This window comes from Procambarus clarkii, chromosome 88 (assembly GCF_040958095.1).
Source record: "Procambarus clarkii isolate CNS0578487 chromosome 88, FALCON_Pclarkii_2.0, whole genome shotgun sequence".
In the NCBI taxonomy this organism is placed as follows: Eukaryota; Metazoa; Arthropoda; class Malacostraca; order Decapoda; family Cambaridae; genus Procambarus; species Procambarus clarkii.
In genome coordinates this window covers 17,292,827-17,317,067 of record NC_091237.1, presented here as the reverse complement: position 1 = coordinate 17,317,067, position 24,241 = coordinate 17,292,827, and the positions used below count along the sequence as shown (strand labels likewise).

General features: G+C 40.1%; 1 protein-coding gene and 2 long non-coding RNA genes across 11 annotated transcripts in view; 2 read left to right on the top strand and 1 right to left on the bottom strand.

Moving 5' to 3' along the window:
* Nucleotides 1–1,810: 1,810 nt before the first annotated feature.
* LOC138359019 (uncharacterized) lies at nt 1,811–7,862 on the top strand. 2 transcript variants are annotated; one of them, XR_011225729.1, is made up of 6 exons: nt 1,811–1,865; nt 4,829–5,049; nt 6,214–6,265; nt 6,703–6,761; nt 7,096–7,157; nt 7,719–7,862. It is a non-coding gene; the product is annotated as an uncharacterized lncRNA (long non-coding RNA). The 2 variants fall into 2 exon arrangements; XR_011225728.1 differs by lacking the exon at nt 1,811–1,865 and adding an exon at nt 3,506–3,757.
* LOC138359018 (uncharacterized) lies at nt 7,688–22,897 on the bottom strand. Of its 6 annotated transcripts, none has more exons than XR_011225726.1 (5): nt 22,883–22,897; nt 19,787–20,102; nt 16,721–16,884; nt 15,379–15,477; nt 7,688–7,786 (listed from the first exon to the last, which is right to left on the bottom strand). It is a non-coding gene; the product is annotated as an uncharacterized lncRNA (long non-coding RNA). The 6 variants fall into 6 exon arrangements; XR_011225727.1 differs by lacking the exon at nt 22,883–22,897 and adding an exon at nt 21,718–21,732; XR_011225725.1 differs by lacking the exon at nt 22,883–22,897 and adding an exon at nt 21,714–21,728.
* LOC123745818 (copine-8) overlaps nt 22,758–24,241 on the top strand; it is a 49,002-nt gene continuing 47,518 nt past the window's right edge. For 2 of the 3 annotated variants that reach the window (XM_045726832.2, XM_069317602.1), the window contains exon 1: nt 22,878–23,140. The gene's annotated coding sequence lies outside the window, so the exon portion shown is untranslated. Of the gene's footprint in view, nt 22,829–22,877; nt 23,141–24,241 lie in introns of those variants that run through there. The other variant, XM_045726833.2, reaches the window with a different exon arrangement.

The following is a 24,241-nucleotide window of genomic DNA, read 5'->3' as shown; positions in this document are numbered from 1 at the left end:
AATGTTGTTTTAAGAAGTGTTTGAATGTCATGAGTTGCGTGTACAGTGTTTTTCAGTAATAAACAGTTTTTAATAGCTGGATTAATGAACATTTGGCCTTTGTTTATGAGGATGGGCTGGAAAATGTACATTTACATTTTTTATTATAGGATTTAGTGTTCCAAAGTGACCGGTTTTGTGTAATTACTTAATTGGGCCCAACCTCTTAACTATTGTACCCAGTACATTTATGACTGATATTCTACTACTATTGTACATGTTCTTGAAGCTGTGAATGTAGGTAACCTCCACCACTTCTCTCTCTGGCTATTCAATTTCCCTACCCTCTAAGCTGCCTATGAGTGTTCACATAACTTGGATCTCTGATCTTTGTTTTCAACTTTTATCTGTACTATTTTATTCTCTCATTTCTTTCCTCATAAGCTTTTATGTTGTGATCCTAACTCTTCTTATTCTTATCTTTTATTGTCACTAGATTCAGTTCCATTAACCAGTCTATAGCTTGGCTGCCTTATCTGTGGTAGGAATCCCAGGAATTTCTCAGTCTATTTCTTGGGCTTCACAAGGTAGGGAGTTCATGCTGGTGCTGCATATTCTAGAACTGGTCTGATGTAGTCTGTTCATAAGGTTCATTCTGCTTAGGTTTTTAAATGCTACCCATGGTTGTCAGTTTTGCATATGTTGCTGATGCCACTGTCGATGTGCCCCTCCAGTTTTAAGGCTGGGGTTATGGCTACACCAAAGTCATTCTTTTCTGACTTCTGAAACTGTCTTCCTTTTATGTGTTGTTGCTATGTTGTGAGACTGCCCCAGTTCTATAGTTAGAAGGCCTTATATTCATGTTCACATAACTCAGTTTAGACCAAGACTGTTCAATAACTGGTTCATGGGAAACTGCTTGAATCTAGGAAAAGTGCAGATATTATTTGTATCTGCAATTCTTGCCAAAATTATGAGAAAGATTAAGACAGAGGAGGACAGCAAGAGACCACAAGATGGCATGGGACAAACTCAAGGAATGAGCCAACAAATGGCTTCTAGAGTTTTAGTCAAGCAAGTGTAAAGTAATGAAAATAGGTGTAGGGAGCAGGAGGCCAGACACAAGATACCACTTAGGAAGAGAAGGGAACTATGAGGAGAGAGCACCACACCATAATGACAATATAGCAATTGGAAGGGATCAGGATAAAGACCTAGGAAGGGGCAGGGAAAGGAATGGGTACCAGTTGAGAGATGAAATCCTTCAAGAATCACAAGAAGAGAAGGATCTGGAGGCTGATATCACACAGGACCTGACCCCTAAACCTCGCATCAAAAGGATATCATCAGCTGCACATGTGAGGCTGGTATACATAAGAACTACTTTTAGAAATTTGCGTAAGGACTCATTCAGAATCTTGTATACTACATGTGCCAAACCAATCCTGAAATATGTAGCTCCAGCTTGGAGTCTGTACCTAGTCAAGCACAAAACGAGGTTTGAGAAAGTTTAAAGGTATGCTACCAGACTAGTATCCAAGTTGAGGGGCATGAGCTACAAGGAAAGACTTCTTAAATTAAACCTCTCATCACTAGAAGAGACCTGAGTTACAGGAAATATGATTGCCACCCACAAAATTCTCAGATGAATTGACTGGGTAGACAAAGACAAATGACTTTGCATGGGTGGCACACTAACAGGAGAACACAAGACACAGGAGGAAATTTAGTACCCAAATGAGCCACAGAGATATTAGAAATTAATTTGTCAGTGTCAGAATAGTTAACAAATGGAATACACTAGGAAGTAATGTTGTGGAGGGTCCATAGAATTACCCAAATCGGCCCAAATCGGCCCAAAACTACACAAATCGTCCTAGCATTACGTAAGTAATGAAGAAATATATTATATTTACTTACTATAATGTTGGTGCTACACGTAGAACATGATCAAACCTATTTTTACTCTGAAATAATCTAATTTCATAACGAAATGAGACGTAAATATGTGAGAGGTGACGCCATAGGAAGTCGACGGTCCAAGCGACAATTGTGTGGAGCGACTTATCCAAGATATATGGTCGCCCGGAGAGTGTTTGCTGCCATATCAGCCTCCAGTACACAGTGATCCAGTCCTCGTACATACATGTATGTATGAGTGTGTGTACATGTGTATACAACAATAATAATTTTGTAACTAGCGTCAAACACTGTTACTTGCTTAGCTAACCGAACTAGAGGGTTCAGTTCCTGAACCGATTATGTGCCTCTGTAATCCTTTACACCACCGCCCACGGGATGGGTATGGGGTGCATAATAAAGAAAGAAATAGAAGAAATTGAAATTGCATAATACGGTTATTGACATTCAATAATAGTAAGATAAGTTTTGATATTAAGTTTTTAAGTAAGATAAGTTAAGATAAGTTTTAAGTAAGACAGTTTTGATATTCCTAGAGTACGACTTAATCAAACTAGAAATGCTCTACAAATCAAGGGTCCCAGAATGTGGAATGACCTTCCCAACCATGTTAAAGACTGTACCTCTCTCAACCAGTTTAAGTTAAAAACGAAGCTATACCTAATAAATTCCCTGTAACCTACCTTACCCTTCTATTGTCAACCAATGTCTGTTTTTTTTTTTTTTTTTTTTTTTTTTTGTTAAGAGCGCTGTTTGTCGACATAATTGTATTTGTGCTGCTTTTTCATCTATGTTTTCATTTCTTGTTTTCATTCTACTCATTATCCTCAATTAGTATTAAGCTTGTCATTTAAGTTTATCATGCCCGAAACGCTTTGCGTAATAGTGGCTTTAGGCATTGTATGTACTAGCTCTACCTATAAGTCAACCAATCTTTGTAAAAAATTATTGTATGTATGTACCTTATCTAAATAAACATTTTATTTTTTATTTTTTTTTTTATAAATCAATGAGGACCAAATGGGAGACTAGTGATCAGATGAATATTACAGACTCAAGAGTAGCCTTCTCTTCTTGTATATAAATGAAAAAATAAATTCGTTTGTTTAATTCTAATGCTTGTAGGCGAGAACAGTTGTGAACGCCAGCTAGCGCACAAGTACATGAGCGCCCAAAATACTTTTACACAAAAGACATGTACAGACAGGCGTGTGGCTTCTGACTTCTTTTTTATTGATTAATATTAAATATTAGGCGCTTACCTATAATAGTTATCATTTTATGCAAGTATAACTATCACATAATAAATATAAAAGGAGTTTATCAAAAAACTGACAGAAGTGTTGTGTTTTGTGCGTTGTATCGTGTTTGTGGGCATTCGGGTGTGTTGTTTTTACGCTGGCGGGCGGCGTCCTTACCAACTCCGGATTATGTCTATTACATCACTAAACTTCATTTAATAACTATATGCCTGTTAAATAGAAGATTTTAATTGTTAATAGCATTATATTGTCGTTTTAATATGGAACACGTACACATATGCGAAACGTCTAAAGCTGGTGTCCGAAGTGGTAAAAATATTAGTGTACGATGTTGTCAATGTACGGAGTGTCTTGTATCCGAGTCCATAGGAATTACCGTTTGTCCTGGCGCCATCTATGTTTTGACAGCAGTACTACTAATGTTCCCACGTTATGTGATGATCGCTATACGGGTCTTACGGTCAGTTGCTCTTCTATATATGTTTATGGACAACGTAGGTGATTTGAGGCAATTTGCGGCCAGAGTGAAATAGTATCCACGCGGTGAGTGATGGAGGAGGATATATACTGCTGTGTACTCGACCAGCGGGTGAGAGGTAAGTTATATCGAACAATTATGGGGAATAGATGGGTTATTTTAAGCGTAGAATGTCAGGTAACCGGTAACTACACAGATGGGGTAGTGTTTTTTTAAGTCTTTATTTACTAAAGTGGAACATTACATTATGCCTTTAGCTGAACAAGTCTACTGGTGGGGGAAGTAGACGGGTTTTATGAAAGTATTTTACCTAAATATTTGTATTTGGTTAACTAGTTCAGCCGTTACCAGGGAGGGTGTTCCTTTAATCTAATCTAAAAATTCTAGCCGGACAAAGTGATTAAATAAAGAAATTGAATAGAACGAAGTGGTTTGCCAGGGTGCTTAACATTTAGTTTAGTTCACTTACTATGCAGCCCATGCTTAAAGAATGCAAGTTTATCATATTGAATTTACCGTAGTTTTACTGCATTTAATATACCGTTTTTACCCTATTTAATTATGTCGGGTAAAGGCCGGTCGTGGAAAGTTCCTAATATAGCAAGTTTTAAAGGAAAAGTTTGAGTTAACTTTAACGCTTAAGTTAGTGACCAATTAGCTTGGTCTATTGTGAGGAAAGTTACTAGAATTTAACATTGCAAGTGCCATTTCTCTACTCTTTGAGAAACATGACTAGATACATGAATCGCATAGTTTTATTACTAAATGTTCATGGATTAGGTTGCATAGTTGAGGAAATAGTGATAAGGTTTGTGATTTTGTGTACCTTCTCTTCAGCAGAGATTTTGATAGTGGCGCAAAATTGATAGGGGCTCGGATCATTGGGAATGCTGACTGAAGTTGATTAGGTCATGGCTATACCAAAGGAAATTAGTATAAATGGGGTTAAGTTGGGAGAAGTGTTGTAAGTAGTGCCTAAAAGCTCTCCTTGGACCTCGGTTATTCGCAAGATTATGGTATAGACTGCAATAGTTGCAGAATTGGCAAATAAAAAATACCGATGCCCTATATAGTTTTGAAATGGTTAAGACTACCAGATGCAGTTTAATGCTGACAAATGTAAGGTTTGGGGGCTAGGTAAAGATGAGATAGATGGTGTATATTATTAAGAGTATTAAATTTTTTGCAGGTGGTAAATTCTCCCAGAGCTGGCACTCCTCTCCAGCCTGGGATGTTGATTGGTTAGTCTTCAACTGCCTCCCAACATGGTAGTGAGGTCCCGAGCTGACATGCAGTGAGGAACGTGGAAAGCTTCCTGAATTGGCACATGGTATGCCTCCCTTTCAAACCAGCAGGTGGCACAAATGTTGCAGCTAACATCAGAATAGTGGATGAAGCCCACACTAAAATGTAAGTGGTACAGTAAATGGACCCCCCCCCCCCCTCTTGACACTGAACAGTTGGGAGGAAGAGGGGGGGGGGGGGGGAGAAAGTGTGGCTTATAGTTCTATTGCTACAGAATCTTTTGCCATAAGCCAGTGGCAGTGCCTATATGCACTTGCTATTCAGAATCTCCCCCTTACATAGTTAATTAAAAATGAAATGCTGTAGACAAGCTTAACTTTTGAAGGGGGGCAATATTTTCGTTGCCATCAAAGCACATCAAAGATGCTCTGAGCTAACTTCCCCTGGTCATTAGTGAATGGTGGCCAGTAACTCTATATTAGGAACTTTACTGCCATTAGAGTCCATTCCGAAAGTGTGCACTTCTGCTGTATCTGCCAGTTTGCTAGAAATTGAAATTGGCATACTTGCTCAGCAACTACTTGCCCTCTTGTACCATGTTACTCAACCATAACATAACCACCACACCACCCATTCCTCTAAAATAACATCCCATATGATAAAAACTTCTGCTTTTAATAAATATTTCTAATTTTAATATTGGCTTGCATGGTGTATTAATCATTCCTTTGGCAGAACTGTAGCTAAATTGTTCCCACAATTAATCTATTAACAGTACTGTATCAGGTTCATAAAGAAATTTATAATAAAGACCAAGTGTGGTCATGAGTGCTGCAGATGGGGGAGATAGAACCTTACACCTGCAGAAGTGTGGTGATAACTAGAGAGAATATGGCCTTGTATAGTTGCTAGTGTAAAAATATTACTAAATTTAGTAAAATCAGTCTTGGTAGTATAGTTGGGTTAATTATGAATTTTCAGACTAAAAAGCTTGGTACATAATTCAACAGAATAAATGTCCCCCTAGTAGTAAGCAGTGGTTGCAAAAGAATAAATTTGTATATATAAATTTTGTATTGCTTTTATTCAAATGTTATACATGGTTAAATTAAAGTTTTTGCAATGTTCCAGAAAAATGTTCATGACTAAAGTTGTTGGAAAATAAAATTTGTATAGCATGTTGACTTGAAATGACTATAGCTTTGTAATTAATAAAGATGGGACAACAAGATAGTGTGCCATTTAAAACAGCAACTGTTAAACTGGTACGAACAAAATGCCATCGCTATGCAAATAACTTTTTAGTAATATTTGCTGTTCACATGACAGGTTGTGGAAGGTCCTGGCAACAGAGCTGCAGGAAAATACTTGCAGATCTACAGTAAGTAGTGTTGTGTACATTGGAATTAGAGGGGTAGAAGTTAATTGCTAAAAACCTATTAAATATTAGGGTATGGAAGTCTAGGCTTAGGCTAGTGGGTACCATATCTGCAAGTTCAGTCCTTTCAGGAATGTATTGAATAGAATGGTATGTTGAAATTGTGAAAATTGTAATGTGGGGCATTAGATCATAAACATAGTAGAGGGTGTTTTATTAATAAAATTTTAATGAAATATAAATCTTGTTTAGTTAACATTAAATGTTTGTTAAATAAGCTTTAATCTATAAATGTATAACACTGTTAAGGGTAATCATGAGTCAAATAAAGTTAATGGTAGGAAAAGTTTTGTTCTAAGTGATGGTATTTTTCCCTTGAAAATAAAAAAAAATATTCAATGTTTACTTTAGCTTGGTTTTAAATTTATATAGTTTTCCAGAATGTGGTTTGGAAAGTCCAGAAGTCCCTCTGTCAGTTGGAAGAGTTAAACAGAATCAGGTGAGTTGTAGTAAAGGTTAATCTGAATAGATTTGCATAAAAGTAAAAAAATAGTAATAACTTAAACAGTATAGCATTGGCTAAAGATAAATGTAAATTGCCATTGAAGTGCAGTTGATAGTTTCTCAAATGACATTTACTGAAACTTGGCAAATTGATGCCATATATATTTATATTGCTAAATTAGATCTTTACTACTGCTAGTAGAATATGTAGGAAAGGTAAATTCCTTAAAGAAATTTTTTCCATCTGAATTTGTAAACTACTGAATGCTAATTTGAAAAGTAAAGCAATATTGGCTTTAAATCTGAAATTAATTTGTTATATTTTTCAGGTGAAAGTGATTATGATGCATGGACTGGCTTGGAGTGAGTCTCCTTTACTCTATGAAAGTGGGTGAGTTTGAATTTGATGTTTTAGCTATATCAATGACCTAATCTTAATTCTCTTATCTAGTCCATTTATAGGTGTGTAACCATGTCCTACTGTTACAACCCACAGGGGATGATGCAGTTTGTACTGATCCTACCCCATTTCATAAAAGGGGACCAGGCAGTCTTGCAGATTTCCCTGGCTTGGCTTTTTCAGAGCTTTGCTCTACTACCCATCTAATAGATGGACTAGATTTGCATAGGTTTAGGGACCCTTAACAATGGTTACATTGTTAATTCTCACAGGGCTTGTTTGCTGAATGGGTGGATGCATCTAAAACTTTAGTGCCTGGCATGCATTGTACAGTGCTTTCAGTAAAGCATATGTACAATGTGTTGATGGCACTAAAGTGGTGGATGTAATGCACCCATTCAGGGAACAAGCTCTGCAATAAAACCAGAGGAAGGGATAGGCCTTGCTGAGCCTATCTTAAAAGATAGGATGTTAGGATTTTTGGGGCTTGTTATTAGGCATTGGTGATAATAAAAGTAGTGTCCCTGTTTAATGTTTATTTTTCTTTTACAGGTGATTGTCTCTGGAGTTGTCTTGGCCTTTTGGATCTTCTGTTCATCTAGGAGCATCTGTCCCACAACCTGAAACAGTAATAAATATTAGATGTATTATAAATACTATATGTAAAACTTATTAAATAAAACAATTTTAATGAAACTACTTTATATACCTTATCCTGAAATTATGCTGGAAATTATTGTTTACTACTATTGATGCAATGTTTAAACATCTGAAATTTTTTTACTTAAAATAAATAATTGGTAAAATTTACACCTATTTGTAACTTGTTACATAGGTGCATGCAAAATGTATTGAAAAGATGTAAAAGTGGACTACCTATTCAATTTACATAGACTAATTTGCAATATTTGTTAGTTTGAAATATTAAAGTGGAAAAATTTTTAGCGAATATTTTAGTTTTCATATTTGAAAGTAAATTTAAAGTTATGCAACACCTAAGCTTTGTACAAATTATGATTAAATTAACTAAAGATCATTGTTAAATTTACAAAACATTTGAAAAGTGACACTGAAGCATCTATACAACATGGTTTTCACAAAGTCTTTGGTAACTTAAATTTAATCAAAGCTCTTAAATGATTTGTCTGCCAAACTCTTCAGATATTCTGAAATATTTTACCTAGATTAAAACTATCATTGTTTGAAAGTGCAAAACAGATTACTGTCAATTAGTTTGACCTAACATCTGCAAGGTCCTGAAGGAATGGAATTTTTTTGTAAAACTGTTTGCTAAAAACAAACCCTGCCTAATGAACCTGCTCATTTTTTTTAGAAATGGTAATTGCAACATTACCAAAGGCCATTGTTTTAATAGCCAAAGTACCAAATGAAAGACCAAGAAGCAACAAACAGGTACATGGTAGAAAGGACAAAAGAATGGTTATGAGGACCCTTTCATTTGTTAAAGAAATGACTGGGGAAAAATGCTGTCATACCACAAGGGGTCTTAACCCTTGTCATATACATCACTGACATTAATCTAAATATTACCAACCACAAAAATAGCTGATTACGTTATAAAGAATATAATATTGAGGCCTTAATGCAGATCTCTAACTCTACAAATAGTAACAAGACTGGCAATTTCTTAATATAAAACAAAAAAAAAATCCAAGACCTTGCACGTGAGCCAGAACAATCCATATCACAACTACCACATTAAAATGAAACAACAATGAAGGTAAGGTAATTACCAAAAGAAGACACCAAACCGGGAAGGCCATGCAGCACCATCAAAGTGCGAAATAATCAGAGGGCGCTAAATATCACCAAGAATGCCAATACGAGAACAAAAACGCACAAGGCGAACGATATCAAAAGTATCCGATTCACCTAGAATTCTATCGAGGGACAAGTGACTGCGAGGGACGGTCGGAAAGCAAGACACACGCTCGTCCTGGAAGTCAGGACATTCAACAAGGATATGCACAACTGTAAGAGGGACAACGCAATTCGGACAATAAGGAGCAGGGCGGCGCTCCATTAAGTGACCGTGAGTTAAGCGGGTATGACCAACCCACAGCCGTGCCAAAGCAGTGTCCCACCGCCGGTTACGGTGGTAGGAGGAAGGCCACGGGGACACACTAAGTTTGAGAGTACGCAGCTTGTTACCAACCACAGAGGACCAACAACCCTGCCAACGGGGAAGAATGAATAACAGGATAAAAGTCGGAATAAGGAATACCTTTACGGGAGATGGGACAAGAACGGATAGCTTCCTTAGCGGCAGCATCCGCACGCTCATTGAAACACCAATATGGCTGGGAACCCAGCAAAACTCTCTTATTTCTAAATTTAAATCAGTAAACAGCCAATGTTGAATCTCAATGACCACCGGATGGACAGGATTAAAGGACCCTAGAGCCATGAGGGCACTACGAGAATCAACTACAACCACAAAAGAGGAATGAGAATGAGAAAGCAAGAGACAAAGAGCATAGAGAATAGCATAAAGTTCTGCCGTAAAGACGCTAGCCTCCGAAGGGAGGCGACACATGTAAGTACGGTCAGGAAAAACAACAGAGTAGCCCACACCATCCGCAGACTTAGACCCATCAGGGAAGATGGAAATAGAGTGGGAGTGCGAAGAAAAGTGCTCAAGGAAGAGGCTTTTCAGAATTGTAGGAGGGGTAAAGGCTTTAGTAATACAAGTCAAGGACGTACAAAACTTGGGAAGGGGGACTCTCCACGGAGGTAATGAAGGAACAATATGAGGAGAAACATTAGAAATATGAACAGAAAGAGAATCCTGTAAGCGAGATAACTGCACAGAAAGTGGGAGACAATGAAGAGGAACAGGAACCACAGGAGGAGGAAAAGTCAATGCACGACAGAGGCGAGAGGAAGGATGTTGGAAGGACCGCGCAAGATAGCGAAGACAGTAGCGATCACGGCAGTCCTGAAGAGAGAGAAAGCCAGTGTCAACATACAAACTAAGGGCGGGAGTTGAACGAAAGGCACCAGAGCCGAGACGCAACCCAGTATGGTGCAAAGCATCAAGACGGCGAAGAGTAGAAGGAGAAGCAGAAGTTTAGACAGGACGAGAGAGGAGTGCAAATAGAGGAGCGTGCGCCTATCCGCTCCCCAAGAAGTATGGGACAAAACCTTAAGGAGGTTAAGGGCCTTAGAGCATTCAACTCGGAGGCAAGAGATATGGGCTGACCAAGACAAACGAGTGTCAATGACTAACCCCAAAAGCTTCGCGGAATCCCTGTACACAATGAGATGACCATAAAACAACAACAATGAAGTAAAGGTCCTTTCAGTAAGAATCTATCATTCACTGAAAGTTGCTGCAGTTAAAAATAAAAGAAAATACAAGTCCCTAGAAATAAACAAGCAACCTTTTTGACTAAGGAAAAGAAGGTAGTTATTCTAAGTCTAAGTATTCACTTAGATAACTGTATCCAAGCATAGAGGTTCCCCCCCCCCCTTCCCTTTCAGAAAAACATCTACTTTCGAAAAAGTTTAACATTGGCCAACAAAAATGATTCCAGAACTAAATTGCCTAATACCAGGAACAACTGAGAGCCATGAAAAACACTGCAACCCTCTCCTACCCCCAAGTCTTATGCTATTTATGATCCAAGGTAATTTGAGATACTATACTTCCTACAGACGAGTCTAGTGAGAGGGTGATCTCCTGGCGATTAAATTGAAGCACGATACAGGTGTCAACGAACATCAGTCAGCCCACTTGTCAGCACAGTGGATAACTAATGACATCATAATCTGCAGTGTTGTATGCCTCCCTGTGGCCATTTAAATCAATAAAACACAGGGTTGTGGCAATGTTTACAGCATAAGGCAAGGTATAGAGGAATCCTGGAATGCCATGTAATGTGTAGTCCTTGAATGTGCTTTAGGCAACCAAATTGAATAACAACATTTCTGGTGTTCGGGTATATAATCCGAGTTTCTCATTCGGTATAATGTTTTAAACCTAAATAGGAATTCACTTTAAAGGTCAATTTAATTGGAAAGTGCTAACCAGATTCCAAATTACTGAACTCTGAAAGTACTACAAGGCAAGTTTAACCGAATGAGTGTTTGCCTATCCATACCCCCATGAGGTATGTGACAACACTGAATAAAGAAAGGGTCTTTGAGCATTCACCGTGCAAGTATTTGACATGACCAATATAGCCAAGTGTTAAAGATCATTCTAAGCAGTTCTGCACAATCCATATACTATCAATTAATATAATTGTACAATGGTGCTTGGTGGATGATATTTCCTATTAAAACTCATTGGACAACTGTTTGTATTAGACATTTTAAACCTACAAATGGTAGCCCTAGATATCGCACTACAGTATTAATTACAAGATGAAAAATGTAAAATCAATACCACAACAGCAAAGGATGACTGATTTTCAACAACCGACAAACACACAGGTCTAACACCAGCCATCCCGAGAGAGGACGTCCCAAGCATGTACACCCCACAACTTTACATCACCTTTGCTACCTCACGCGAGCACGCAACAGCATGAGGATGTCATACTCCCAAACCAACTCCTTGCACTTTGAGGCTTTAACAACTCAACATTTAAAAAGTTGATTTAAAAAATCAAACACCTGAATTTTTCCCTAATTAAATTTACTAGGGAAATGCACACCAAGCCATGAAACTTACAATGAAGATGAACAAACTACACACAACTGTCACCAAACTTCCACATACCACCCCCTTCTCATTCCTGCCCTCCCTCCTTAGGTGCTCTGATTGGCTGAGCACCTGAGCCACCACCACTCACCTCTTGTGAGAGCCTAAAGCATGTTTGGTTGCACTTTAAAAGTTCCCGAGTGTACTCGCCTAATTGTGAGTACCGCCTGCCCGGTTCACCATTTTGTTTTTCAATCTACCTCAATTTACCCCTTTACAGTCAAATATTATGCAAAATTCTGTTTAAGACTTGTCCCTTCTTAACTTAAATAACTGCTTTGGCCATCTGCAATCTTTCTAGGTGGGTAACAATGACTCTTGAGGCCAGAAAGGACTTATCAGACGGCGATCATAACAATACGGTACACACACAAAATCACAACCTGATATACACCAAGCAGAAAATCCACTGGAGCTGTGAGGCAACGTAAACCCTTGCCCAAGGCACTGGCAGCTGCATACTCTACCACAGTATATTACTGACTTTGTAAAAGTCTTACAACCGGATTTCCCCATAAATCACAGCAAGTTTTGAGGCCACTCCTTGAGTCAACGTCTTACGTAAGCCCTACAAGCACTCAGGTGAAGGCTGAAGCAGTTCAACACCATACGCCCCAACTTCAAATACACAGTTGAGAGGCGGGACCAAAACGTGATTTTCTGTGTGTGCCTGAAGTTGGGGCATACGGTCTTGCTTCACCCTTCACTTTACCCTTCACCGGCGTACTTCAGGGGTTTTATTTAATACTTGGACTGGCTTCAGTAGGGCCTCCAGACTTTCTGTGGCTTCACAAGTGTCACGTGAATCTCCTGCATAGCAGTGGAACTGCCTTTACCCTTCACCTTCAATGCCTCTGCACTGGAAGTATACATCTACACCAGCCCAGAAGAGTCATCAGTCCTGCCACCTCTCCATACCCCCCCAGGGCCTGGCACGGCCTGGTACGACTCAGAGGCAAGCCGGGCGCCACTGTTAACTGGCAGTTTGTCCCCACAAACAAGCAGTTAGCCGCCTTCAACTGACAGTGGTACAGCTCAACACAAAGGCACCGCCAGCCACAACGAGCAGTTTGCTAGTTGACCAGATGTCCACCTCGTGTTGACACTGGATGAGTCATCACCGCCGGACTATATAAAGAGCGCTGCCTCCCTGGAGAGGCAATCTCTCCCTTAGTGCTCTAGGATCACCTTCGTGTCTCTAACCCGTCGTCCGCTTCCAGCCAACGTCGTGTGACTGATGCCATGGTGGTATGGTAGCTGTCTTCAGAACACCAGTATATCTTCATACTTTTATTCCTTGCTTATAGTTTATTTTTTGCATTTAAGGTCATACTAACTTGTTCACCTTTGCATTACATGATAGTCAAGTATTGTCATGTGTTATTTTTGTTCATTACTATTTCAGTAAATTGTTTAATTATTTGATAATTTTCATTTGTTTCCACCTGCAACTTACACACTGCAAGGCCAATAGCAGCATTTCTTTCATTTATGTGAGGGAGAGCCATACCATCTTGGTTCAGTATAGCTGTGATACCATAACCCGTCACACAAGATATCCAGTTGTAAGACTTTTACCATCAGTGGTGGTAGAGTATGCAACTGGCAATGCCTTTGTTACAGGTTCGCTTCATCTCACAGCCCCAGTGGATTTTCTCACACATTTGAATACATGAAACAACTTTATTTGATACATTCCAAACCAAAGTACTGTACAGTACAGTAATTATCAAACCATCAAATGTGTGGGATAATCATAGTGCGCTAAATATCACTAACGTCGCCAATACAAGAACAAAAACGCATACGGCGAACAATATCAAAGGTATTGAATTTACCAAGAATTTTATCGAGGGACAATTGACAGTGAGGGATGGTCGGGAAGCAAGACACGTAAGTCCTGAAGTCAGGACATGTAGAGACAACGGTTTGGACAATAAGAAGCAGGGCAGCGCTCCATTAAGTGCCCGTGAGTTAAACGTGTATGACCAATATACAACCTCGCCAGAGCCGTTTCCCACCACCAGTTACGGTGGTAGGAGGAAGGCCACGGGAACACACTACTCTTAAGAGCACGCAGTTTGTTACCAGTAACAGAAGACCAAAAACCCTGACAACGGGCAAGAATGGGGAAATGAATAACTGGGTAAAAGTCATAATAAGGAATACCTTTACGGGAGATGGGACAGGTACGGATAGCTTCCTTAGCGGCAGTGTCCGCACGCTCATTTAAGAACACACCAATATGGGTGGGAATCCAGCGAAATTCCACTGTCTTAAATCTACTGGAGATAAGAAACAGCCAATGTTGAATTTCAACTACCAAAGGATGGACTGGATTAAAGGATTCTAGAGCCATGAGGGCACTGCAAGTGTCAACTACAAACACAGAGGAGGATTGACAGCGAGAAAAGAGTTGATGAAGAGCATAGAGAATAGCATAAAGTTCTGCCATGAAGATGCTAGTCTCCGGAGGCAGGAGACACAAAGGTGCAGTCAGGAAAAACAACAGAGTAGCCTACACCGTCTGCAGACTTAAGACCCATTGGTGAAGACGGAAATAGAGTGGAAGTGTGAAGAAAAGTGTTCAAGGAAAAGGTGATTTAGAACTGTAGGAGGGGTAAAAGTTTTAGTCATGTGGGTCAAGGCTTACAGAATTTAGGAACGGGGACCCCTCCATAGGGGCAAAGACGGAATGACACGAGGGGAAATATTGGTAACACAAACTGAAAGAGCATTTTGTAAGAGAGACAACCGTACAGAAAGAGATAGGTGGTGAAGGGGAACAGGAACCACAGGATGGGTAAAGGTCAAGGCATGACATAAGCAAGAGTGAGGGTGCTGTAAGGACCGTGCAAGGTGGAGAAGACAGTAGCGATCATGGCGATCCTGTAGAAACAGGACGCCAGTTTCAACATACAGGCTTAGGGTACGTGTCGAAGGAAAGGTACCAGAGCTGAGCCGTAACCCAGTATGATGCAGTGTGTCCAGATGGTGAAGGGTAGAAGGAGAAGCAGACGAGTAAACAGGGCCATAATCGAGTTTAGACAGAACGAGAGAGGAATGTAAAGAGAGGAGCAGTGTCGATTAGCTCCCCAAGAATTATGGGACATGACCTAAAGTTAGTTAAGGGCCTTAGAGCATTCAACTCGGACGTAAAAAATATGGGGCGACAAAGACAAACGAGTGTCAAAGATTAGCCCTAAAAGCTTTAGCAGATTCTTTGTACAAAAGGGGATGACCCCTGTTACCTAACAGTAAATAGGTATCTGGGAGTTAGCTGTTACAGGCTGCTTCCTAGGGGGGTGCGTGTGTGGGAGAAAAAAAATTTAGTAGTTAACCACTGAACTGCTCTGTCTCCAAATAACACCCTGGTGCACAAGAAATAAATTCTTTCCAAAAATTTTTTTTCTCTTCTTATATTGTTAAAATGCAGAGTCTGATCACGGGGAAACTAAACAAAAAATATTGTATGTGACTTACTTTAGCTGCGATGGAGCTGGGAAGTTGAGCAAATTATGGGCGCTGAGCGTTGGAGCGATGGGGGTCTGTCGGCCCCGCCACCCCGTGCGACGGCAGTTGCTGCGAATAAAATGTTGCGCAATTATTTTGAAGTTTCTCATTCATTTCTTCCTTTTTTTTGCTGTAATATTATTTAAAAGTGTGTAATTTGTGGAATTTATATAATTCAAAGTATACAACATCGCTATGCTCAAAATTATGGGCCTCATATATGCGACATATTCTACAATCAAACAGTGCTTTTGCTGTTATTACACTATATACACACATTGTATATACCCATCTACGTATGTATTCACCATAACGATCCACTATGTTGGTATGGTGAGCCCAAAATCATGAGTGAGCTGCCACACCCTGCCAGTCCTCCCTCCCTCCTCCAACACATTACTCGCCAACATTCCTCCTCCCAAAATACTGTTATTGTGTTTATTACACTATTTACACACGTTATGTATAAGTATGTACATGTTTTATTCATGTACATACGTACATACTTGCCATCTCCTCACCTCTCTCTCTTGCCTACTTAATGCTCTTGCTTCCCTCATCTCATCACAATCGACTTTATAATGGTCCAGGATGGATCGAAATGTCGTCGTCTATTCAATTTCCAGTGTGTGGTTTGGTCAACAATGAAATCTTCATGCAAGATCTTATAAAGAAAACCCCTAGAACGAGTTTTGCAGATACGAAAGAGTTTAAGGTGAGTAGGGGATGGTTTGAGAAATTTTGAAAAAAGACGTGGTATTCATAGTGTTGTGAGGCATGGTGAGGGTGCCAGCTCAGACAAAGTAGGGGCTGAAAGATTTGTTCGTGATTTTAAAGATTTTGTAGATACTGTATTGATGGATATATTCCACAACAAGTGTTTAATTGTGAGGAGACATGACTATTCTGGAAAAAATTGCCGAAGAGGACATACATTACCCAAGAGGAGACGTCACTGCCCTGACACAAGCTAACTTGGGCTAACTTGTGTCAGGATAGGCTAACTCTTGTGCTGTGTGGCGATTTGAAAATTAAACCCTTGCTCGTGTATCATTCCGAAAATCCAAGAGTTTTAAAAAATATATAACTTGCAGAAAAACTGATGTAGAGTGGTTTGCCCTGCCATCAAAAAATATCTGCAAGAGAAAAGTTTGACACTAAAGGGCCTGCTTCTCGACAATGCTCCTGCTCATCCTCCAGACTTGGAGGATGCATTGTTGGGGCCACTTTTTTTTTTTTAGGGATATTCCTGCATGGGCCCTAAGTTTCTGGCTAATGAACCAATGACATGAAGGAGGAGTTTTCAACCTACCTTGTGTTAGGTGTGCAGGGGTCAATAGGCTGAACATAATGTCAGGAGCAAAGGGGGGCGTTTGCCTCTTCAAACACAATTGTAACCATCTTCATCTCTTCGAACTATCCTAAATGCTCTCTTCACCTGTCTGACCAAATTGGGTGTCCAGACCACCTTTGAATCTGAAATTGTAAAATTAATTGTGATTTCAGAATATTCAGTCCATTTATACTAACAAAATTATATACAGTATACTGTAATTGAAATTTTACAGAATGATAAAGGCAATTTAGTAACTTTGTTAAAATGCACATGGGGGAAATACATGAAAATAGGTTAATATGGTTTGTAAGGTTGATGGGAAATGTTTATTACTTTTATAATTTAAAAGATGTATAGCCCTGATACTCCATCCTGGGTGCATTCCACCAGGTAATGACCACAGCAAAAGTTTTCTACGAGGCTCTATTGTCACACAAACTTTTCACATTTTCAAACTTGATTCATCTTTTTCCCCCTCGTTCCAGGGGTTTTATTTAAAAGGTCTTCATTCAAATGCCTTGGTTTCTCACAAATGATGGCCTCTGAAATGCTATCACCTGCTAACTCCTTGTTGTGTATCCAAATTAATAAAAACTTTTTAACATCCTCAAGTGTTTGTGTTCTTTGTTTCGGGATTGTTGATATGCCCTTTGCCACTTTAATGCTCATAATGTCCTTCTTCTTAGCAAGTATAGTGCATATTGTTGACATAGATTTGTTGTACTGCCTAGCTAGTTCAACAACCTGTGCACCATTTTGATGTTTATGAATGCTCTCTTGTTTTTCCTCTATGGTCATTCTCACATGTGTTTTCTTGGCTTGAACCTTACCACTGGCTTTCTTGGGACTCATGGCAAGATATATCATAACAAATTTTATGTTCAAATAGCCAAAAATCCCAAAACAAATGTAATGCTTTACAAAGAATTCAGGCGCGATACTTACTAGGCAGGAGACACTGGTAAACTGAGGCGCGATCACCATGCCACCACGCGCTAGGTCAGCCCATACGTATATCAACAAACTCCTTTCCCGAGGCTAAGTTTGTAACCCGATTCAAATTTTTCGAAGAAATTAGGCTCGTAACCCGAAAAGTTCATAAATATTCATTCGTAAGCCGAGGTGTCACTATATATAACTAAAAAATTAAACTCAAGATTACTTTCAACCCCCACCCCTTTTGCTCTACTCCATCGCCACCTACCTTCACCCCCCTCTATGATGTACTCTTCCATAGACACCTACTTTTGCCCCCCTCCTCCCCTCTACTCCTCCATCATCACCTACCTTCACACCCCCTCCCTTCTCCTCCTCCATCGTCACCTTCCTTTCACCCTCCTCTATGATGTACTCTTCCATAGACACCTACGTTCACTGCATATAATGCTCCCCTCTACTCCTCCATCGTCACCTACTTTCACCCCCCCTCCGCTCTACTCCTCCAGGGTCGCAGACAATTTCACGAGCGTGAGAACTACGAGTTCTCTAACCACTCACACTCCTACTCTCTCACCAGTGAGGGGGAGGGAAGGAGGGAGGAAATGAAGGAAGAAAGGTGGGGGAGAGAGAATAGGCAGGGGGGAGGAGGGCCTAGATACATTTCTTCCATATAGATAGGTAGACTGAGGGAGAGCTGCTTGCCAAGAGCCCTATCAGACAGGCTTCCTATTCCTCAACCCTCCCTAATATGCCACATCCTGGTCAGGACAACTTGCTCGATTGTTATTCTTGGTGTGACTCGAGAACTGACCTCGAGGCGGGGCATGGGCATGGATTATCTCCCTGGGGCACGCACCTCCCTGCCCCAGCTCTCTCTCTCTCTCACATAATCTATCAAGGGTCTAACATGAGGTCATTGTGCCTACCAGAAGTGTATATGTCCAAGGCTGGCCACCTGTCTGGACCATTCAAATGTATAAACACGTAATTAGTCTATTAAAATTATATATAGTGCTACAATTATAAATTAATTTGTTCATGGTCATTCGTTTATCAGTATTTTAATATGAGGTATATATACGCATGTATGTATACGTTGACGTACACATATATGATTATGTGTATGGAATGATTATGATTATGTGTAATCATATATGATTATATCTAATGGAATGTATTAGTAAGTGATGTGGTGGAGGCTGACTCCATACACAGGTTCAAGTGTAGATATGATAGAGCCCAATAGGCTCAGAAACCTGTAAACCTGTTGATTGATGGTTGAGAGGTGGAACTAAAGAGCCAGAGCTCAACCCCAGCAAGCACAATTAGGCGAGTATATGAACGAATGCACATGTACACTTTCAAATGAATTAAGATACCTTGAGATACACAATGACTTAGTTTAAATAGTTTAAACACATTATGGTACTGATTTTGACATGCTGATGTCTGGAAGGGAGAGGGGGTGTGGGGGGTTATTGTCTGAGGTGGAGGACCAGAGGAGGGGGTCAGTGGAAGGATGGTGGCTGGAGGGATGCCATTGTTCTAATGGTTATGAAAACAAATATTGATGGCAGGAATTCAGTGGGTGTGTACTTCAGCCGCACCATCACCATACTGTGCCCTGCTACAACCCCCCCCCCCCAACTCCACCCATGCTGTGCGGGGCGTATTACACATTATGGGATAACCAACTGTCTGTCCATTCCTGTCTGCTCGTTATACTGCCCTTCCTTTTGAAAATTGTCTGCTTTATCGACTTCCTTCAAGACCACTTGTTAGCCTCTTATCACGCCCTCTTACCACTCTCAGGGAGCCGGCTCTTCTATACAATAGTTACCACTCAGTCCCCAAGGTGAAAGAGTGTCCGGGCATATGACTTGTTACGTGTACTTATTTGCGATTCGTTTGGGCTGTCACGTGTGGTGATTAGTGTTGGGTAAGGCTAGGCCAGGTCAGGTCAGACTAGGCCAGGTCAGACTAGGCTAGGTAAGGCTAGGCCAGGTCAGGTCTGGTCAGGTCTGGCTAGGCCAGGTCAGGCCAGGTCAGGTCAGGCCAGGCCAGGCTAGGCAGGGTGAGAGAAGTAAAGCGGCAGGTACTTACGTTTCCGAGAAAGTAGCGGCGGTAGTATATTGTTGATTTAGATTCGACGACATCCTGAAGCTAGTAGGTGGCGGCCTCATCGCTCTCGAACTTCTTGTTGTTGTAGGGGATACGAGGCACACCCAATATCCCCCTTACATTGATCACATCGCACACTAATATTTTTACTATTTCCGACACCAGATTTGTCTGTTTCGTATATGTATAATTGTTCAATATTAAAACCACAATAGAATGCTCTTAACAGTTACAATTTTCAACTTAACAGCCATATAGTTGGCAAGAACGCCGCCCGCCAGTGCAAATATCTCAGACCCTGTTGGAATATAACCAGTCCGTCAATCGGGTCAACCCAAGTGTTGCGTTTCCATGCGTTTCCAAAAGGGTCGCCCTATACTCACAGGATGAGTATAGGGTACACAATAAACTACCACTCACATCATGGGTATGGGTTGCACAAGAAACTATCGCGCAGAGGATGAATATGGAGAGCAAAGTAAACAAAGATTCACACGATGAGAAAGGGTTGCGCAATGTCCTGTGACTCACAGGTTGAGAATTAGCTGCACAATAAACTACAGGTCACAGGATAAGTATGGGTTGCACAATAAATTACAGGTCACAGGATGGATATGGGCTGCACAAACTACCGGTAACAGGATGAGTATGGGATGCACAATAAATTACGGGTCACAGGATGAGTATGGGTTGCACAAACTACCGGTAACAAGATGAGTATGGGGTGCACAATAAATTACCGCACAGAGGATGAGTATAGGGTGCACAAACTGGTTGGGTAAATGGAAATGGTTGGGTACATTTCCTTTCACCTAATGCGACTATTCATGTGTCCGGACACCGGCGATTGTGTGGTATTGGCTATTTATTTAACCATAACTTTGCATTCATTTAATAATTATATTAAGATATGTTTTCCTTGAAATGTAGTTACATTATCGTCTACATGTCTTTATTCTGACATAAAGACCTATGGCGTTACTTTGCATATATGCAAAGTAATTATAAAATTGATTGGCTTGTGTGGAGGCCTTCACACTCCCTGAGCGAGCCATCAAGTAACTATAAAAAGGCATATATCTTCACTTTCACTTCAGTTATATTTATGCCAAAGTATTAACATGCAGCTTATATTTATGTCTTTATGATGACATAGAAAACTTCGTTTATTACAATATCTAGATTAAATTAACATTGATCTTCGGAAGGTCATAGTTCCTATATCGGTAAGGAGAGCGTCGGCCATGAAGCCTTGTTTAAAGTATGAATATTTTTCCTCTCTAATAAGGTATAATCTCTGTGATGGATTCAGAAAAACTATTTTATATCTGCCTTTCTGATAACATATACAAATATAATCTTTATTTGTGAATATTTGTTAATTAAGCAATATATCAGAGGGCGTGTAGGGTTCAGTGTTCAATGAACGAAAAGGACTGGATCACTGTGTACAGGAGGCTGATATGGCAGCAAACACTGTCCTGGCGACCATATTTCTTGGATAAGTCGCTCCACACAATTGTCGCTTGGACCATCGACTTCCTATGGCGTCACCTCTCACATATTTACGTCTCATTTCGTTATGAAATTAGATTATTTCAGAGTAAAATAGGTTTGATCATGTTCTACGTGTAGCACCAACATTATAGTAAGTAAATATACTATATTTCTTCATTACTTACGTAATGCTAGGACGATTTGTGTAGTTTTGGGCCGATTTGGGCTGATTTGGGTAATTCTATGGACCGGTGGTGGAGACAGACTCCATACACAGTTTTAATAGTAGATATGATAGAACCCAATAGGCTCAGAACCCTGTACATCAGTTGATTGTTGGTTGAGAGGCGAGTCCAATGAGCTAAATCTCAACCTCCCTGCAAGCACAACTAGATAACAATAATTGACAGACCAACCAAATAGATAGGAAGCTTGCTTTGGCCCCGAACATCAACTAGGACAAATGTAAACTCAACGAATACGTAAATGTAAATACCAAGAAGTGGAGAAAATTTCATTTCCTCATATATACCCCAAGGCCTTCCCAGTGTCATATCAACCCCGATATAAAAAACTAATCAGGATGGATAAACGTGTTCTCTGATAACATAAAGCAGCCGATTAATTCAAACTAAAAGTCCTCATATTATCAGCAAAGACATCTAGCAAATGAAACGCGGGAATTAAAATCCCCTCGAGTCGTGGGTTATTAAAAGGGGGTTTTGGGGGCATAGTGTACCGAGGGCGGGGGTCGACGACGTGCCTGAAGCAACAAGTTACAAAGCTTCGAAGCCTGAAATTGATTCATGCGAATCTTCGCCCTTATTTATTTATTTTTATTTATTTATTTATTTATTTATATACAAGAAGGTACATTGGGTTTGTGAGAATACATTGCATAGTATTTACAATCTTGTAAAGCCACTAGTACGCGCAGCGTTTCGGGCAGGTTCTTAATCTAATAGATAATTTTAAGTAGGTAAATTCTAGCAGAATTAATAAAATGATAACAAATACATTGCAAGAAAAAAATAGATGAGAGAGATTAGTAAGTATATTAGAGCACATTGGTATATTAAAGCTCTGATTGATTACATTGACAGCTTGATTGGTAAATTTTGTTGGCTTATCTTATTGGCTATTTTGAAATCCACAGCACTGCACCTGACATATCAATAACTTATTTGAGTATTTAACAATATCAGGAGCGCCATGTGGTCTCACGTTTAAGCTTGCTATACCTTAGGGAAGCTTGAAACACATGAAACTGCCCGAAACTTTATGCGCGTTAATGGCATTACAAGAATGTAAAAACATCAATGCTATGTCCTCTCATAAACACAATGTACCTTCTTGTACACATATATATAAATCAATCAATCAATAAATCAATAAATAACATATACTCTCTGTGCTCCCGTGTTTCGGAACGGCTTCACTGGAGAGCTTCGTTGCTTCACTGGGGGAAAAAGATGGTTCACTCAGGCGTCAGAGAGGGGGAGGGAGGCTGACATATAAATCTCCTCGGTGAGCTTTAATTACCACAAAATAATCACCCCCAGGTGGCTCAAGTGCACTTACCAGCCCAACCTCAGTTAAAAATATTATCCATTAACCACTACACGAGACGAGAAAGAGAGACACACACTTGAGGAAGATTTTAAGTGTGTCACAAATATTGCCTAAGACGTTAGCTGGCATCAACGTCACATATACACACACACATACACACACACATACACACACACACACACCTATGTATTTTCCTGTTGTGAGTGTGTCACTATGAGTGTCTCGTGACTGTCTCAAGTGCCTCCACGACCCAGCGATTGTCTCCGGGTAAAGCCATGGTCTATGGGTCGTGTTCTTGCTTTGGTGCTTATATATATGTGTATATATATACAGAGAAATATAAAAGTTATTTATTATATTTGTAACATTTGTATTGTATGGTAACTTGGGTCAATATTTGTATGGTAGCCTGTGTTGGGGTGTAGGCTAGCCTGTGTCGTGTATGGTAGCCTGTGTTGTCTATGTCAGCCTGTGTCGTGTATGGTAGCCTGTGTTGGGGTGTAGGCTAGCATGTGTCGTGTATGTCAGCCTGTGTTGGGGTGTATGTCAGCCTGTGTCGTGTATGTCAGCCTGTGTCGTGTATGTCAGCCTGTGTTGGGGTGTATGTCAGCCTGTGTCGTGTATGTCAGCCTGTGTTGGGGTGTATGTTAGCCTGTGTCGTGTATGCTTGCCTGTGTCGTGGTGTATGCCAACCTGTGTCGGGTGTATGCCAACCTGTGTCGGGTGTATGCCAACCTGCACGTCATATCTACAAGCGTCGCCGACATTGTATGTTGAATGTGTGCTAATACAAGCTAAATGTGTTCCAGCGTGTGTGTGATGTATATTACTCAGCCTCATTATAATCCACATAACCCACTCTGCTCTCCTCCCATTATACTACGTGCTAATTTATCCCTATCTTGCATACGGTACCTGTGCATGGGGGGTTCAACCACCTGCAAATTGCCTCCTGCTATCATCACTCAGCAAAAATCTGCTATCAGAACTATAATCAACTGTCTTCAAACAACACACAGCCCCTCTATCTAAGTCCCTTATCATGCTACACATACTCCACACATACTCATATGCTATCTACATGTACAAAACCTTGTTCCTAAATGGTGATCTTGATTTAAAACTTTTCCTTGATGTAATAGAACCCATGAGTACCACACCAGAAATAAATATGTCTTTGATATCCTCAGAGTCAGACTAAGTCTGTGCAAACACTCCATGCAAATAAAAGGGCCCAGTCTTTGGAACTCACTCCCTGATGAATTAAAAAATTGTCCAACCTATGCACTGTTCAAAAGTAAAACCAAAAAGTACCTAATTTCATCCTCATAGTTTCTTACCTTGTGCTTCAAACTCACACTATCTTGT